The following is a 19,377-nucleotide window of genomic DNA, read 5'->3' as shown; positions in this document are numbered from 1 at the left end:
GTCGGTGCCAAGCCAAGTAGTAACAATCCCAGTCAAAAATAATCAGCTTTATGTATATAAATCCCATTACAACTGTAAATACTATAAACGTGAAAGTAAATCTGTCTGCCTCTTTGTTACCTTTTAATGGCTAAACAACTGAACCGCTTTAGCTGAAATTTGGCATGAATGTTCCTTGAATTGTTTTATATTTTGAAATGTAGTCCTCTGGATAAGCGACAGAAAATAACTCAGGCCCAATCCCACACTTGCGTGCTATGGATTGTTCAAGAATTAGTAAGAAATGCCCTTAAAAAAATACGACGACAAATAAACGCATTAGATTTACACTAATGTGCCGACAAGCATGGTACGAACTGCGCCAAGAAGGTTCAACCGTGTGTTCTGTTCTGAGGTGTGTTCTTAAATACCTACAGAAAGTTCGTTTATTGTCGTCGTGTAACGTTGCGTCTTACATAGGCGAACACTCGCGAACGCGAAGCGAAGCGACGTGGCGCGGCGCGGCCAGCCCAAGGCGTTCGCGTTCGCAAAGAGATCGCCCACGTAGGCCACGTAGGACACTTCTATAGGTATCAAAGGATTAATTAAGGCGCCGTGCCGCGCTGCTTAGCGTTCGCGTGTTGTTCGCCTACGTAGTACGCTGCGTTAGGCAATCCAACGTACATACTTATATAGCCGCAGCCTTATCGAATTGCACCAAAATCACTATGAATATATGGTTCAAAATTTGGCTTGGCACCGACTTCAAACATACCAGTTGGTGACGCATATACTTAAACACGGAACCCTAAAAAGGATAATATTTTATTTCATCCTTTTTGAAGTCGGTTTATCTTTTTTTTATAAAAGTTTTTATGTATTGTTATGAACGAAGGTTTTAAATCATTTTTATTTTAGCGAGTTTTAGATACTTCAATATCGTTTATCAAATATAATTTGGACAAGCCTATCGAGCTTAATTTGAGACTATTTCACCGACTCCTTGGTACGATTTAAAGAAACAAAAGGTTAATATGCTGCCCACGGAGTAGGATGGAGATGGCAAGTGGGCGTTTCCGTGTATCGTACATATTGTCGTGGTCGACTCACTTTATGCACAGACTATGCTCAGTACTTTTATTAATACATACTTGAATAACGTTCATGTGACACGTAAGTTTATGTATTAAATTTAAAATGCCGTAATGTGCACTATTAAGCTGCATAAATAATAGCTGTATAATAATCTTCCACGCGGAGGGATTTTCTATAACCAGAAAATATTATTTTAGAATATAACCTGATAAACACAAAAATACAGTTTGTTTGGCATTATTTACGAAATACTATTTTATTTCTAAGAACTTAGACTTCACACTTTTTTGTCATTATTCTTTATATTTGTCTAGAATGTTCGATATCCTAAATGTCAAACTAACGCTACTCAAATGCTACGGCAAATGGAGAATAGTTGTATCATAATAGGAAGCTTACAGTCACATATGACCTTTTGTTTTCGGACCTCACTGCCGTCACTGGTGTATCAGACAGTTCTCAACAGCTGGCTACTCGTAGGCGTGTAGATATCTCGGATCCACCAGTGTAACGTGACCGTAATCTCCTTAAAAAAAAATGCGTAATCGTAGAGCTTACTTATACCGGTTTCTTTAGCCCTTCACTCGCGTATGAAGTAAGCGATTTTAATTTATTACAGCGCTATCAAGTGTTGAGTAGCTGCGTTAGTAACTGTGTTAGGCTAGCTTTAGGAAATAATTAAAGAGCAGATTATGTTTCATAACTTTGACATTATATTTTAGATCGTAGTATTTTTTTTTTTACGTCGGTGGCAAACAAGCATACGGTCCGCCTGATGGTAAACGCCTGCAACACCAGATTATTACATGCGCGTTGCCGATCCTTTAAAAACCTGTACACTCCTTTTTCGATATGATACCTACAGTTGATATTCATTCTAAAAATGTCAACCGGTAAAATCCTAAATTATTGGAATCGAAGTTGCTGTTAATGTAGGCTGTGTTGCACTTAACTATGAATGTGTGAGTTTGGCGACACTGGTTTTCATATTAAAAAGCTGTCATTTCATATCCACTACTTTATTAATTCGTGATGCAGCAGCCAAAACCTATTATTTAAGTGTTCTCTTCATGATTTCTCAATTGAGCATCCGCAGAATAAATTTGGTGAAATTTTACTTTTACATAAAAACGACAGGTTACGCAATATTTTGGATTCCCGTCAATTTCTGACGCAAGCGGAATGAGGGAGATGGCTAAAAGAATCAACCGATAACCAAAGCCTGACGGACATTCATGGCGTTGAACCATCGCTGCAGGTGAACCAGAGCAGAGCGGTGGTGGTCGATGGAAACGCTCCATGATTGTATACCATGTATTGGATACCAAAGTCGGAGTTCTCGTAAGTAACATGTCGAATTCTCTAAAAGGCCACCATGCACAGATCCAAAATTTCTTTTTAAACTAAAAGAAATGATTAGACTATGCCCAGATGCTTCGCTGTACGAATCATGTGTAATTTGTGTGTTTGACAGTGATCGGAATAGGCAGAGTATAAATACCTGCCTATTGGTAGAACAAAGTCATAAAGTGGAGACTGCCTTGCGATAACATTTTTTCCCGGGACTAAAGTCCCGGAAACGTACTAAGTAAATAATATTGTTACAAATACGGTAAAAAAACAATGCAGTCCTTGTCTTTGTCCAAAACAATCATTTATTCATTCTCAATCATTATCAATAGGCGTAAAATAAAACAAACAATTTTTAATATAGTCATACTTGTTATGAACAAAATGCTGCACTTCATGATAAAAGCAAACCGCTTTGCACAGTGATAGTAGGGACCAAACTGAGCGATTTGACCCGCAGCAGCGGCAGTTTCACCCCTTAGGAACTGAGATGGCGCCACTTCTTTAAAAAATATTTCAAAAAATTCTACAAGCTAAACCAATGAACCGATTTAAAAATTTAATATCTCAAATGAAAGCTTATTACATACATTAAATTTAATTTTTTTTACATACATTACATTTAATATATGTATACTGAATACTTTCGACAAAAAACGGCATCTTAAGTTTTTTTTTTTACTCGATTGATAGTTTTTACTTGGTTTTTCAAAAAAAAAATGTATGGAACATGAATAGTGTAATGCATGTATATAGTACTGAATAAATAACAAGTGTTATAAAAAAAAACCCGACACCGATACCTCTCATACTTCACGAAATATGAAAGTTTGAATGTGAGTGTAAATTTCTTCAAAATATATTTCAAAAAATTCTACAAGGGAAACTATTTGACCGATTTCAATGTTATCTCAAATAAAAGCTCATTATATACATTATTTATAAAAAAATACTCAAAAAACATATACTGAATACTTTTGACAAAAAACGGCATCATAAGTTTTTTTTTCTTACTCAATTGATAGTTTTTACTTGATTTCTTAAAAAAAGTATGGAACATGAATAGTTTAATATATATATATATATAGTACTGAGTATATAAAAAGTATTAAACAAAACCGACACCGATACCTTTCATTCTTCACGAAATATTTAAATTCAAATAAAATAAATAAATCTTCAACTGCAGTAAGTGCACTGATTTTAATATGAAATCTGTCATATGAAAAGAAATTACCCAATTTATTTTCATAAATAAAAAATAAATAAATAAAACCTGAACAAAGTTTTTTCCTGGTGCTTCCATGCTTTAGATGGATACATTAGTACATTACTACAGAGGCTGGGAAGTAAGGGGTTGCCGGCCGAAGGCATATATACATTGGTTGGTTATGAGGCCGACAACCCCTTTCCACGCCGATGTATGTATAGTGCTTTTCTCAAACATGCAATGAAATAAATAAAGAAATCTCCACGAAATTAAAGTTTTATTTTTAAAGAAACTTAAAGTAAACGAGGCACAAAATATAACTACCACCTATACGTATCTTTATCACACGTGTCGTATATTTTACACATGTAGTTTATCAATTTATTACACAAATTTTAAAGGTATATTTATGTATCTTTGATTTTTTCACCTTGCATCCTTCTGACTGTAGTTTTAGCCACATAACTAAGATTACATAGTTTTTTATGTTGATATTATGCTTCACATACATCGTTGCCTTAAACATAAAATATAATTAACAGGTATTCATTTAATATTTTCGTCGAAACTCATATTAAATAACACAATCAACAACGCACAATAAATCCAATAAATTAGAATTACAGAATAAAAAATGTTCAACTTTACCTCCAAAACGATTTAAATTAAATTAAAAATTAATATTGTCTTCGGTTACCGCGATAGTTACTCATGAAATAAAACTATGAAAACGGATTATATCGCGTATATTGAATTTATAATACATCCCGACGTTTCGAACTCTTTACAGCGTTCGTGGTCAACGGGTGACTTTAAAAATTAAATTAAATTATCGTTTATTTCGAGCTCATGGCTCATAAAATGTTAGTACTTACAATAAAACTTAAAAAACTATGTTAGTGACAGTATTAATTTCTTAACTAAATTTACAGTTACTATACACTGTTACTGGGCTTGTGAAGCCCACAACAGTGCATTATGTACGGACAATCCATTCTATCCGTAATCATAGACAGGATGGTGTTGGGGCTGGCGCGCACGCGCCGTACTAGCGATGCGGTTCGCAGGCGCATTGCTGCTTTAAAACAGGTTACGCGCGCCTCGGCGAACATTTGTGAGGCGCTGCAAAAGCGCGGCAGCCCCATCAACACCCGGAACGCATTATTATATTGAACTTGTAGGGCCCTGTACGACGCTTTTGTAAATTTGCTCCACAGGCTGCATGTGTAAAAAGTGGTACAAAAAGCCCTGAATAGGGTTATTTTTCCAGTCATTAGAGCAGCGTGCAAACCTGCGGGCAATCATATTAGCTCTTATCGACAGGGCCCTACGTTCACGTTCAATATCTGCATTGTCCTTGAGGTCGGTGGTGATTAAATGCCCTAGGTATTTATATTTAAACACTCTTTCGAGGTCCACCGAGTTCAAACGTATGGGTGGCACTTCAGATAGTAGAATAGCACCGACCCCAAAAACCATGTACTGACTTTTGCTGACATTATATCTCAGCCCGTGCGCTTGCGCATAGTCCTCACAAATCTTAAGCAGTCTCCTCATACCGCAGACTGACGCGCTCAGCAGCACCATATCGTCGGCATAACTCAGATTGTTAACGTTAACACCATCTACGTGACCGCCTATATGCATGCTGCTGAGCGCGACAATCAGCTCATTTATATACAGGTTGAATAGAGCCGGCGAGCTCAACCCCCCCCTGCCTCACACCGCATTCCATGACATACGACTCAGATAGCGTACCAGCCCACCGAACGTAGTTGATCTGGTTTCCATACCAATATCTGAATAAAAATATGAGTTCCTGAGGTAAGTTTATTGACTCAAGTTTTTTCCATAGCAGATTGTAGGAAACCAGATCAAATGCCTTCCATAGGTCTAGGTAGCATGCATATACTGGCGTGTTTCTCGTCACATAGTACGCAACAGTGTGCTTAAGGCTCAAAACGGCGCTTTCAGTGGACAGACATTTAAAAAATACCTACGCGTGTTTGAGTAGACATTTTTACCGCTAATATTTAAATGAAATATTTTAAATCTGTATTTGTAAATAATTTGTCAAAGGACTGTCTTATTTCAAACATACTCGAAAGAAAAGGATGAGTATAGTTTTTTTTGTTCTTATTTACTGCGAATTTGGTTTGACCAACAATAGTTTGCAATTCAACATTATTGGAATTTGTTAATAATGTTTTATTATTATTTATCTCCACGGGACTTAATCGCGTAACATAGTTTTAAAATTACCTCCGACGTTTCGAGGACGGCGTTGTCCCCGCGGTCTCGGAGAAGACTGGCTAAAGTTGACATCAACATCTTCTAGGCGCGCGAGTTTTTCGAACTACCCGCACTTGGTCTTGTTTATTAACTTGAACGTTTTGCGCACTAGGGATGCTACCGGGTCGACACACAACACTCACAATATTCGATTTTTCAACTTTCGATATTTGGTTTCGGTTACATTTACTAATGACTGGGTTCCATGTGGATGAGATCTTAAAACCTTCGTCTCGATTGAAATTTCTATGTTTCTTGATTTCAATGGCTTCACGGATTTTTAAAACTATGTTACGCGATTAAGTCCCGTGGAGATAAATAATAATGAATAATGTTTTATTTACGATTTTTTTGAAATTTGGAAATTCTATACAAATAAAACTGCAAAATATATCAAATAGCGTTTATTGTTTTTTTTTTAATAGTCGTATTGGCAGAATGTCATTCCGAACCAAAAAGCAAATATTGGTTATAGTTTTTTTTATGGCTGAATGCCATGATGCTGTGTCACAAAAGGGTATTTGACAACATTAAAAATATATAACGAATTGCTGTCATCCTGAAAGAGAATAAACTAATTAAGTATATTTCACTATATTTAAATCATAGAGTAACTTATACTAGAGCGGTACTGTCATAGTAAATTTTGTAACCCCAGTAAATTCACTGCCATCTGTCGACACACTTTAAAACTAAAAATTAAGATTTATAAAAATACGATAGAATGTACTTAAATAAATAAATAAATAAATATAGATAAATAATTTTTTTTATTTGCATTAATTATTTTTATGATTTTGACCCATGTTCTTTCACTGATATGCGTTAAAATTGTTAAATAACAAACGAAACCGTCAACGCCATCTATTCGACTGTAGGCCAAAACTAGTAGCGCCCTCTCAACGAGAATCAAATTTTCTTGATTTTCGAGGCACGTTTTTTCCTTAGACTGTATCTATCTATTACGGAGTTATATCTATCTTTGATTTGAATGTAAATTATGTTTATTTTTTGGAAAATAAACGAAAGAAAATTTATTATTTTTTGAAATTTCATCAGGGACGTGAACGCTCTGTGATTGGTCAACGCTCGAATGACGTCACACGCGGGTAAACATTCTTGATTGTCTTGGGTGTTTTAACTGTTTTATTTGTATTCAGTTAATTTTAGTTATTGTTCCACAGTTTTCTGATATATTCCGATTTATCCGTATATCTAGTGGCACAATATTCATAAGAATCTCAAAATGGAGCCGAAATATGTGAAAGCTGATAGCGGCAACCTACCAGACATAGACGCATTAATGGTTGCACTTTTCTTTAAAGATGATCCGGATTACTACGCTGCGGAACTTAGAAATGTAAAAACAGCTGTGTGAGTATACGTAGAAATTGTTTATTTACGAACATGTCGATTTCGATGATACGAATACGACGACGATATCCATACTAATATTATAAATGCGAAAGTCTGTCTGTCTCTCTGTCTGTCTGTCACCTCTTCACGCTTAAACCGCTGAACCGATTTAGTTGAAATTTGGTATACAGATAGTTTAAGTCCCGGGGAAGGACATAGGATACTTTTTATCCCAGAACTCACCCCTCAAGGGGGTGAAAAGAGGGTGGAAATTTGTATGGGGAATCAATAACCGCTGAACCGATTTAGATGAAACTTGGTATGGGGATAGTTTGAGCTGTGGGAAAGGATATAGAATAACTTTTATATCCGAAATCATCCCTTAAGGGTGTAAAAAATGGGGTGGAAATGAATAGTGTGGACCAATTTGGGGGTGAAAAAAGGATGGATTAAAAAGCAGATTTGTTTAAGAATTAAGGTACCCATATTACTAATTCCACGCAGACGAAGTCGCGGGCAAAAGCTAGTATATATATAGAATACGATGACGAGAATAGTATCTCCATACTGCACTTTAGTTTGAAAGAAAAAGTATGCTACTAACTACCTACCAATGCTGAAAGAGCTATGTTATGAGGATATGTAGTAATACATTAAATACCTAGATCTTGTTTCGTTAAATACAACAAAATCCGCTGCTTTAATTACCATATTTACAGTTAAACATTACTTACATCGAAGTGGTCTTCACACATAAAAACATTTGTATGCGCTAAAATGCTCTTTGGGTCTCTTCGCGCTAGTTTTAACCACATTTTTCTTTTTTTGGGATTCGTTGGAATGGAAACAAATGATTTCTCTGGATTTTTTATAGTCGTACTTGAACATTGTTGCGGCACTATACACCATTTATATACCATTTTACAGTGAAATAATGAATTCAATGCACATAAACCATAAGATTAACTAAGGTCATTGACTGAGTTTACTTGTGAGTGACGTCACACGTGTCACGTGATTAGCCCCTTTGCAAAAACAGCGTTTAAGGCGCGTTCTAAATAAATAAACTTTAACATTGTTTTTTTATATTTAATACAGGAAATTTCACGAAAATATCAATGTAGTGTAATTATTAAGTCATAAACAATACGGTGGCGGGGTGGCCTAGGGGTTCATGGCGTTAGCCGCGATAGCTAAAGACGCCGGTTCGAATCCGGCTTTCACCACTGGAGGGCTTCGTCACCTTTTCTTTAATATATGACATCTATTACAGTTTTTAAATCATAAACAATAATTTAAAACCATTTTCAAAAATTAGTCAAATAGCCTAATATATGTGAAATGGAAATTTAAAAAAAAAGCCACTTCCCGGCCTAGGCCTGCAACTTTGTATGAAATTTCATTACAGACCTCTCGTCTAGCCGCGCCTGAGACGTGATACTTCCCAGCCTAATATAAAGAACGTAATATCAATATTACATAGCAAGTTTGAGAAAAGGTTTTTTCCACTTTGGTATACGAAAACTTAATTCAACCATTAAGTCGACGAGTAGAAAAAAAATATTTTAGTAGTTTCCTTTAACGAAAAATTATACTGTTATTCAAATTGATGTACTTCTCTTATTTTTAGGGTTTCATACCCAAAGGGTAAAAACGGGACCCTATTACTAAGACTCTACTGTCCGTCTGTCTGTCTGTTCGTCTGAACCGTGATAGCTAGACAGTTGAAACTTTCACAGATGATGTATTTCTGTTGCCGTTATAAAAACAAATACTAATAAGTACGGAACCCTCGGTGGGCGAGTCCGACTTGCACTTGTCTGGATTTTTAATATTTCGCGTAAATTATTTTTTAAAATTTATACAGAGGATATTCACCGTCACTTGGCGGAATAATCTATTCAATAGTTTTCAATCTAAAGCAGTTCAAAAATCAACTCTGCATTGTGAATATTTTATTTTATTTTGGTGTATCACTGCATCTGATTAAAGTCTGGAATAAGCAGTTCAAGGCTCGAAACTGCATCACAAATAAGCCTACAAGCGGTTGTCCTCGAAGCACGACTTCTACAACAAAAAATATTTCAGTAGAAGACCCATGGAAGAGTACAGCAACAATTAAAAATAAACTAAAAAAAACTATAACGTAAAGGTTGTTGTTTTTAGTACCTATTAATCTACACTTAATAGAGCAGGGATTAGATGGTCGACGCCCATTAACCTTTTGACCGCCAAAGACGGTAAATCACGTCGTCGACATTTTGTGCCACTCACGCCGCCGACGTCATTTGCCGTCCAAACTTAATTTATCAAAGACTCTTTAATAAATAACTATATTTCTTTGTTTGTATTTGCATTATTTTATTTTGCCCTTCTACTTTATTGTATAACTTTATTACAATTCAACTATGAATAGAAGGTTAAAAAAAACAACATTATGTTATAATACGACTTACCCAGTAAATAGCATAGCTAGCCACGCCAAAAACGGCACTTGACGTCGCCTAGTGATGTGACCGAGTCATGGAGGAATAATATTATTATATGAAAGTAACAATCTCCTAATAGAAATCGTTTCGCGCAGTTCCGACAAACACGCTAGCGCCATCAATAATAGATATGGCTTAATCCCATACATTTTGTAATAGGAGTTGTTTTTGCTAAAATAACTGCTATTTGTGCTGTTACGGTACTTGTTTTCGTGCTTAATTTAAACAACTTGGTTTGAAAGACGGTACTGACCTTTTGTGATAATGTAACCCCTTATGCATTTATTTTATTGTAACGATACTGCAGTTTGCTAATTAGTAGGTAATAATAATCGACAACGGGTTTGCACATCTCTGAGTAACGCGCGCTTATCAGTGTTCCGTGCGCCCATGACGGCACTTCACGTCCGATGCCTGACGTCACCACCAAGTAGTGATGTGGCATTATTGAGAGATTTGAGTGGAAGTTACAAGTACATTTTGATATTTAAATACATTATTTAAAGGTTTTTAGTAGAGCTAAAAGCCAGAATTATCTAATATTATATTGTAAAACACCTGTGTAGTGGTTCTTCTAATCTAAGTATGTCAAAAACGAAATCAGTGAAAATATCGATATCCTGTTTTGTAATCACTATTGTTCTCTAAGGTTTTATTTTGCTTCATTGCGGTGTCACGTCGAGTTACGTCAATGCTTGGCGTTCAAAAGGTTAAAAAAATGTTCATATTTTAGCAAAGTATAAGGGATCCCAATTAGCATTCGCGATTCGTGACAAGTTGTGGACAAGTGCCGATTGGTCAAGGATGGTATCAAGTTGTCGTTGAGGAGTTCCCTCGATTCTTTATGGATTCCATCATCAGAACTGCGTTTCGACAAAAAGGAGACCAATCTGTATGTATATACTTAATCGATAAAGGAAAGTTCAAAATCGGTTCAGAAATGGCGGAGATATGAAGTACATTAAAAAATAAAAAACCGAAACATTAAAAATAAACCGAAACCTTCTTTTGAAATTTTGAAGTCGTTTAAAATCGTTGCCGATGAAAACATGCGGAACCGGCCACCAACGTTCTACCTCTACAAGTTATGCCGCGGTAGGTACTGCGTTTTGTGATTTAGCATATACTTTTGGAAATAATCTCCGAACATCTAAAATAATTTGTCACTCCCCTCTAACTTTTGAACCAGGCGTATGTAAAATACCTAAAACTTAATGAATACTATCCACGATTATTTTAAACATGATCGGGTAAGCCATCAATGAATATTTTTCAAAAAACTTATTAAAACGACGTAAGTGCGACGAAGGTAAATACGCCCTTTTGCTATTTAGCTCTATATAGCTCTTTGAATCGTATGAAGGTACGAAGGTATCCTGTAACGGCTCCATTTGTTTTAAATTTGAATTTCCAATTTTCCATACAATAAGTACGCAAAACTCGAACAAAATATTGCTAGATCTTCATTATAAATTGAAAGCGTAGGAATATATCAGCATAACTCCGTACAACACACACACGTAACAGCGTACGTTCGGAGCCAGTTAGAGTACGCCGCCGTCGTGTGGGACCCGCGCGAGACAAAGTATGTGCTCATGCTCGAGCGTATTCAAAGAAAATTTGCTAGATTCGTTTATAAACGGAGATACGGATACTATCCATATCTTTACCCTTCCCGCTTTGTCCTTGGAATGGTCGGCTTTGACACTCTGGAGCTCAGACGCAAACTAATGTTAATAGTGCATTACCATTCCCTGTTCAATGGCGGGATTGACAATCCCATTGTTTTGGGTCGGGTGGGTCTGGCAGTTCCCGCGCCGAGCTGTAGATTGGAGGGTTTCGAGTACTGGGGGCGCGCGCCCCGCGCGACGCTGCCGGCGCCTCCTGGCGCGTCCTGACACACGCACTGTCCACGCAGCGAACGCACCCACTGCCCGGGCCATCTCCCTTATTAATAATATGATTACACAGGTCCCGGATGCCGACATATTTGCAGATAGGCCGGGAAAGTTCATCAAAGCCGCCATAACGGCTTTGAACTGCACCCAGCTTAGTAATTAGTAATTAATTAATAATTTTATTGTTTATTGCATGGAGACTATATAAAGGAGCCAAATCTCTATGTATGAAAAGTGTCCATCAAAAAACAGTAATTAGGCGGCGCCACCATACACCGAAATACTACCAAAAACAACTAACGTTATTTGGGTCGGGTTATTTGTTGCCTTCATGTTATACTCATGTCCCAGAGCCTAACTAGCGCCACCGGAGAGATTAGGAACTATTATTTAAAGCTGATAGCGGTCACTTTTGCAACAATTCTGCCATAAGAGATTGGCATCCTTTCTATACCATCCATAGTTTATTGACTACGCTGTTTTATTATTTTTATTCTTTATGTTTGACTTGCTTGTTTAACCGTAACTAGTGTTTTGTTGTTCTTCTATGTAGTTTGTAATTTTATGGAGTTATTTGTGTCAGAATTTTGTATTTGTTAATTAATTATGCATAATGTTTACCGTGTAAGCGATTTGGTATATTACTGTAAGCTTATATGAGAGAATAAATAAATGAAATGAAATGAACTCCTTCCTGCTTACTAGATCGATCAAAGGCTAGTTGGTCGCCGGCTGACTATGCACTGTAGATTTAAGTCTTAATTAACGAGCGCCCGCAATCTCAGCTGCTCCGCTCCGCGTTTGCAGAAAACTGCGCTTCCGTGCAGAGTTCATTCCCTTGCTACATAAATAGTTGTTTCCTAGTCTACCTATTCTTGTTTACAAAGACTTCATTAAATTGGAATAACTTCTCAAAAATTTTACGCATTCTGAGATATGATATTTTAAGTTATCGTCCGTTTAGGTTGTTTGGATTACCTATGGCACTGTTATGCCAGCTTATCTTTATTTTCTGTTAAGAAGAGAAGTAGGTATTATATGTATTTAAAGAATAAAGAATCCGACAGGGTAACAAATAAACTATTAAGAACATTTTTACACTAAGAACAAATTAAATTATTTTCTTAGAGTTAGACCAAGAAATGTCTGCAGCGATTTTAATAGCATACGCACTGCAAGTGTTATTTTAAACGTCAAACTTCTATGAAATTAGCTCCATGCATGAATTTATTTTTATTTTTGGATTCATAATTTATATCGTTGGAACACCGGAAATGATAAAAATACTTTTGTAAACCTTAACATTATTTTATTAAAAAATATTTAAAATGTTGAAAATTTTTAGCGGTTGAAACGCTCATAATTTTTGGCGCGAATTCGACAGAGCGTGATGACGTCACACGTTGGGCGGCCCAACTGACGGTTGCTACTAATGACACTAATCTGTCGAACGCGTGACGTCACGTGGCGTTTCGAGCGTTTCGCTCACTAGCTTTTCGCGGGCAAATTTTTGTACTTTTTATTTATAATTTTAAGTAATTAAGTGGTAATTTAAAAACGGAAATGCATATGTAACATGATAAAACGGTAACAAACATCTGAATAAAACATATTTCGTTCAAATATAAACTTCATGCATGAGGCTAATTATGACGTACAAATAACACTTGCACTGCGTGTGTTATCACAATCGCTGCAGATTTTCTTAGTCTAACTATATGAAAATATTTTAAAATAAAATAATATTTTAATAATATTTTGAAATATTTTATTTCGTTAAACATTTATACAATTACAATTTTAAATTGGTTGCTAACAGACTTCAAAATTCTAAAAGGAGGAGGTTCTCAATTCGGTTAGTTTTTTAGGGTTCCGTACCCAAAGGGTAAAACGGGACCCTATTACTAAGACTCCGCTGTCCGTCTGTCTGTCACCAGGCTGTAGTACCTCATGAACCGTGATAGCTAGACAGTTGAAATTTTCACAGATGATGTACTTCTGTTGGCGCTATAACAACAAATACTAAAAACAGAATTAAATAAATATTTAAGTGGGGCTCCCATACAACAAACGTGATTTTTTTGCCCTTTTTTGCGTAATGGTGCGGAATCCTTCGTGCACGAGTCCTACTTGCACTTCCGGCCGGTTTTTTTCTCTATTTTTTTTACCTCAGAAGTCATTTCTCAACCGATTTAGATTTTTTTATCGTTATCGTGTTAACATGGCTGTTCAGTAGGGTAAGTAAGCCGCCTCGAGTATGCACTTTTGTTTTGTCTCAGGCGATGCCGCTTGGCACGATTGTTCCTTAGGTCAAACAAAACTGATTTCGCCCGGAACCCACGATATCGTACCGTGCATATCCCCCAAAGAGGGGTGAAAGGGTCGGCTCCCCGGGTCCAATCTATGCTATATGTCTTTCTGCTCTTAGCAACTAGGGCAAGTTATATATATTTTTTGTATAATTTAGGGACGAGGAATTCATGTATGAAATAATAATTAAATTTGTCCGTACAAAAAAAGTGATATTTGTACAAAAAATGAAAATGTCATGTAATTTTTTGTGACAATTTTGGCTATTAGCCTATTACAATCACAGTGTGGCGATTTTACTAAATAAAAAATTGGACAATGTAGTCCATTTATTCTTCATTCTGGAAACATCATTTCCAAGGAGGCATTCATACATTTTTTTCTGCGAAAAAAAAAAATTTATAGCGGGTGTGGTGAAGATTTTTATACAAATGGAACTGTTTACAAAAACACAGAATTTGGCGTTTAAAGTATGATTATAATGTTTTAATGCTTGTTTCATGAATTTTTGCCATTTTTTGGTACAAATTTGCCGTTTTTCTTTTTAATCATACAAACTTAATAAACTAAACAACAAAAATATCAACCCTTAAGGGGGTGACCCTTAAGGGTTGATATTTTCAAAATTTATTTTATAATTAATTTATACCTATTATATTCGATGTTCAAACTTGCAGCTTAAAATTTTCAGTAGTTTAGGATCTACATGTGTTTGAGTTAAAGACATTTTTATTTCATAATATCCCATACATTAAAATATCTAACTAAACTCTACCTTACTCTGCTTACTTCCGGACATCATACAATCTAAACCACTAAAGATGACTTACTTGACTTATGGTCCTATATCCCCTAGATGGGGCAGAGGGCATCCACAGTGCTCCGCCATCCCGTTCAGGCCGTTCCATCGGTTTGCCGCTGTCTCTGTCACATTTCGCAAGAAAGAACGGGAAAGATCATGCGCGCCAAGTGTCAATTTTGATCTAATTTTGTTTATTTTTATTTATTTTAAAAACGTTACCCTACAATATCGAAATTCGAAAGCTATGAAATTATTATTTAAGTTAAGATTGTTTTTTCTTCTTTTTTTGTTTATAGTATCACATAATAAATAACCGAGTAAAGTTGGATTAAAAGTCCGAGTTAGAGGTTACTTTGGGAATTAATTGTATCGAGCGAAGTATCATAATTCGTGTATCGGAAGCTATGATATTAAAGATAATATAGTCAAGAACTACATATATCTTTTCCACGTCTAAGAATATCAATGCCACTTAGAAAAACAGGATCATATAAGGAGATTTTTCGCCTTCTGGCTCAGGGAACCGCCTTCAGTCTTGAGCTTCGCGCTTCATTTCGCTCCACGTCTTGCCAATGGTCGCCGCCTCTGCGATGATTGTCCGCCGCCAGGATTGCTTAGGGCGACCACGTTTCCGCTTTCCTTGGGGATTCCAGTCTAGGGCTTGCCTCGGGATGTGATTCGGGTTCCTTCGGAGCGTGTGGCCGATCCAGTTCCACTTGCGGCGTTTGATCTGCTGGTCAATCCCAGTCTCACCGCAGCGTTCCCACAGATCTACGTTGGATATTCTCTCGGGCCAGTATACACCGAGGATACGGCGAAGACAGCGGTTGATGAAGACTTGGAGCCGATGCGAGATGTTGTTAGTGACTTTCCACGTCTCACATCCGTACAGCAATACGGTTCTCACGTTGACCCGGAATATTTTGAGCTTAACTTTCCTAGTCAGTTTCCGCGATTGCCATACCGGACGGAGCTGTGCGAAGGTTGCTTTCCCCTTGGCGATTCTCGAAGCGATGTCCTCTTCGGTCCCTCCTGTTTCCGACACTACACTACCGAGGTACGTAAACTTGTGGACCTTCTCCACCCCCTCTGTGCCGATGAGCAACGGCAACGAGTTCGTCGCTCCGCACTTCATTTCCTGGGTCTTCCGGATGTTAATCTTTAGTCCCACCTCCAAAGCGTCTCGCCGTAGGTCGTCCGGTTTGGCTTGCATGTCGGCGCGCGTGTCGGCGCTAAAAACCACAAGATACGAAGCTGAAATTTTCAACATCAATTAAATACTACCGGTTTAAGTTTATGATAAAATAACATTTTATAAAATGAACCCTTAAGAGGGTGAAATGGGGGATGAAGTTTGTATGTAAGAAAAATAAAAACAAATTTGTACCAAAAAAGGGCAAAAATGCATGAAACAAGCATTAAAACATTATAATCATACTTTAAAAACGCCAAATTCAGTGTTTTTGTAAACATTTTTAATCTTTGACTTTGGCCATTGTTCCATTTGTATGAAAATCGTCACCGCCACGCGCTATTAATTATTTTTTCCTACAAAAAAATGTATGAGTGCCTCATTGGAAATGATGTTTCCAGAATGAAGAATAAATGGGCAATATTGTCCAATTTTTTATTTAGCGTAAATCGCCACACTGATTGTAAAAGCCAAAAATGTCACAAAAAATTACATAACATTTTCATTTTTCGCACAAAAATCATTTTTTTTTTGTATGACAAGGTAAACTAATTATTTAAAAAATGAATTCCTCGTCCCTAAATTATCCGAAAATGATATAAAACTTGCCCTAGTTGCTAAGACCTGGACGAATTAGACCTGGAGAGTCGACCCCTCCCCCCTCTTTTTGGGGTGTAGGCACGGTACGATCTCGTGGCTACCAGGCCAAATCAGCTTTGTTTAACCTAAGGAACAATCGTGCCAAGCGGCATCGCCTGAGACTAAAGTGCATACTGTTCTATACATTTGCTGTCACTACTTACCCTACTAGTTCATCTAATACCGTTACTGCATTGGACTTAACTAGTTAAATCGAAACTTGTATAATATAACAGCATCGCACTTGCATGACCTCTTTGTCCTTGAAAGTAATTTGTTCCGTAACTGTCCGTGGCCGCTTGCCGCAACAGAGGCGTTACTGTTTTTTGAGCAAATGCTGCGTTAGCGTATTCCTGTAACTTGATTGCGCGCGTCCTTCACACCACAGAGACTTCATCGCGACATCGCGAGCGTGAAACAAATTCGGGAAGTGTAGCTCAATACGGAGGCTGCGTAGTGAGCGAGCCCGCGGTGTTCAGCGAGTAAGGCGGGAGCGGGCGGCGCGCGGCGCCAGTGGCGAAAGTGCCGCGCACCGCATCGGACGGAGGCGGCGTCGCATCCGCTTTTAGCCCGCGCGCTCGCGGCCGGCCGACCGCGCCGCCGCGCGCCGCGCACGTGACCCGCGATGGGAACCACCCCGCCACCGGCGGGGCTGGCACATTCTAAACAACATAAAAGTCGACGAAAGATATCTTTACCATGGTTTCGGCAAAGCTCGGTCAGCGTTCCCCATGCGGCTCTATCGCGACAGCATACCATCGACACTCCGGGGTCCTTTCATGCGCGCCTACTCAAAGGCAACCGCCATCGACAGGTGAAAGCAACGCGATGCGTGCATAGTGATGTGCCGGCGAGAATATTCTCGTTCTCAAGAATTCCTTCCCTGGGAAATTCTCAACGATTCTCGAGAAATTTCTCTTGGACGAAAATTTCTAAGACAATACATATAATCAAAACAATATGATATTTCATATTTTATTAATTTATTACTGTATTGTTAATATATTATATTAATAACTGTGCGTAAGGTATTCAAACCAATTAGACGATTCTAAAGGCCAACTTCTCTTTATGCTCGAGAAGTTTCCGAGAAATTTCTCGGAACCTTCCAGGAGAAAGTTTCCGGATTAGATATTTAACAAAAAATACTCGTTATTTCGAATATTATTGTTTAGAAGCTCAAATAATCTGGGTTTATGTTGTATACAGCTGTTGGCTTGATAAGTTGGTTTCTGCCAAATTAAATGAACGTTCTAAGCGATAATTTATTTTTATTCCCGAGAAATTCCTTGAAATTGTTCTCGGCTACGTCTGGCGTTCATGTATAACAGCTAATAGTGCAATAAAGACGAAAACAAGTATGTAGGGAAGGGTACAAATGCTTTTTAGGGTTCCGTACCTCAAAAGGAAAAAAACGGAACCCTTATAGGATCACTCTTGCGTCTGTGTGTCCGTCTGTCACAGCCTATTTTCTCCGAAACTACGGGACCAATTAAGTTGAAATTTGGTATACATATGTAAGTTTATGACCCAAAGACGGACATGTAACGTAAACAAATGAATTTTAAACATGGGGGCCACTTTTGGGGGGTAGATGAGAAAATTAAAAAATAAAGTTTTTCAAACTATATCGTGTTACATATCAAATGAAAGAGCTCATTGTGAGAATCTCAAATATATATTTTTTATAATTTTAGGATAAACAGTTCAGAAGTTATTCAAGAAAATAGGCAAAAAATGACCATTCCCCCATTTTATCTCCGGAACTACTGGGTCTAAAATTTTGAAAAAATACACAAAATAGTTCTTTACTTATAGATCACAGGAAAACTTATTAGAAATTTGCAGTCAAGCGTGAGTCGGACTTAATTACTTAGTTTTTGATCTGACCCATACGGGTTTTTTAAAGATATTTCACTCACGTTTCACATAAAAAATACATGGTTTAAATTATGTAATGTACGGAACCCTTGGAACGCGAGTTCGACTCGCACTTGGCCGGTTTTTTTCCTGTCAGTGTCATCAATGCTAAGAAAGTGGACGGTTGTGACATACCTACCTATTACGATACCGTCAAATGGGGTGAATAGGGACGGCGGGGTGAATAGGGACAAGAACCGGAAATGACATTTACCTGATAATTTAAAAGAAAATAGCTATCACAAATTATACTTTGCGATTGAAAATAATAGTTGATTATATTCTTTTCAAAATAGAAACACTGGAAAAGCATGAAAGTCGTGATATATTGTCAAACTAACAGTTTAAAATTAAGTCTGTCAACGAATGGTTGATTTGAGCTCCAAAACTTCCAAAGTAAAGGTTTTACTTGTTTGTGACACCTTTGATAGTAAAAAATTGGTTTGGAAATTATTGAGAACATATTAATTACATCAGCCGATAATTGGCAGGAAACGGCGCAGGATCGGGAAAAGTGGAGTGCTCTCGTTTCGGAGGCCAAGACCCTCTTTGGGTCGTTGAGCCATGTTAGTTAGTGTTAGTTAATTAGTTATTAATTACATGGTATGTATAAATAAATAAAAATAATCTTTGTTTTATTAGCAAAAAGTAAAAAGTATGAAAATAGAGATCCATGAAGATTTCGAAAAAACACGAGGTGTATAGGGACGCAACAGGGGTGAATAGGGACGACTGAGGGGTGGAGCGGGACGCCTCTGGTAGTTAATACGGACGCAATAAGTGGGAATAGGGACCCTAAAGGGTCAATAGGGACATGGCTGCCAAAAATAGTTCTTATAATTATT

General features: G+C 37.3%; 1 protein-coding gene across 1 annotated transcript in view; it reads left to right on the top strand.

Moving 5' to 3' along the window:
* LOC134754462 (triple functional domain protein) overlaps nt 1-19,377 on the top strand; it is a 364,706-nt gene that overhangs the window by 154,005 nt on the left and 191,324 nt on the right. The window lies entirely within an intron of this gene.

This window comes from Cydia strobilella, chromosome Z (genome assembly GCF_947568885.1).
Source record: "Cydia strobilella chromosome Z, ilCydStro3.1, whole genome shotgun sequence".
Taxonomy (NCBI): Eukaryota; Metazoa; Arthropoda; class Insecta; order Lepidoptera; family Tortricidae; genus Cydia; species Cydia strobilella.
Note: the sequence above shows the minus strand (reverse complement) of the source record. Positions and strands in the feature narration are given on the sequence as shown.